The following is an 816-nucleotide window of genomic DNA, read 5'->3' as shown; positions in this document are numbered from 1 at the left end:
CCAGTTCAACAGACCACAAGGCAGCAGTGAGCTAACAATGGACTTAAGCACATTTACAGACTTATTGCAACTCTAGGGGTCTCTCTGTGTCTGAAACCACTGTCACACATGAACTTGTATGGATATCAGCAGACGGAGGTTCATCTGAGGACACAAATGTAAGACACAGTCATGTCGGGCGTTAGTCTGTGTTTCACCTGTCAGCTCTCTGTTTGAACAGAACATCCTAAACAACAGTCCAGTGCATGCCTCCTGTACAGTCTATACAGGAAACTCCATCTCCTCGACCTTACATGTTTCCAGTAGAATGAACACTTCTTCAGAGTGTCTCCTGCTGTGGGCCACACTTGAGAATGGACAACTGTGGAAAATCTCCCAAACAAATTGTCATAAATTAGTTAAAAGTTCATGTATGAACATAAAAACGCCCTCTAAGACACACATGACACAGCAGTCTAAAAGTAGTTTTAAAGGTAAGTGACCTCCAGTGGCCACATGAAGAATGAAAGGAGCAATGGTGTCTTTAAGGAGGTTTCACTTACCCTCAGCCTAGGGTTAGCTGCTCAGTAATTAGCTCAAATTATAGCAGAGGCTTGGCTCAGAGGTGAGATCATTTAAAATAACTTCATTTCATTTACTGAATTATAGCGTTTAAGTAATAAATTGGCGATTAGAATCAGAAGAAGCTACAAAGCAGAATAGAGTCAAACAATAGAAGTAGGAGAGTCTTGACACTTGTGCTGATCAGGATGAGGTGGAGCCGGAAGAAGCGAGTCAGAATCTGAAAGGCAGAATGACACAAGGAACAGAATTTCA

Source organism: Pundamilia nyererei, unplaced genomic scaffold, assembly GCF_000239375.1.
Source record: "Pundamilia nyererei isolate P.nyererei 1_Seehausen unplaced genomic scaffold, PunNye1.0 scaffold00001, whole genome shotgun sequence".
In the NCBI taxonomy this organism is placed as follows: Eukaryota; Metazoa; Chordata; class Actinopteri; order Cichliformes; family Cichlidae; genus Pundamilia; species Pundamilia nyererei.
Note: the sequence above shows the minus strand (reverse complement) of the source record.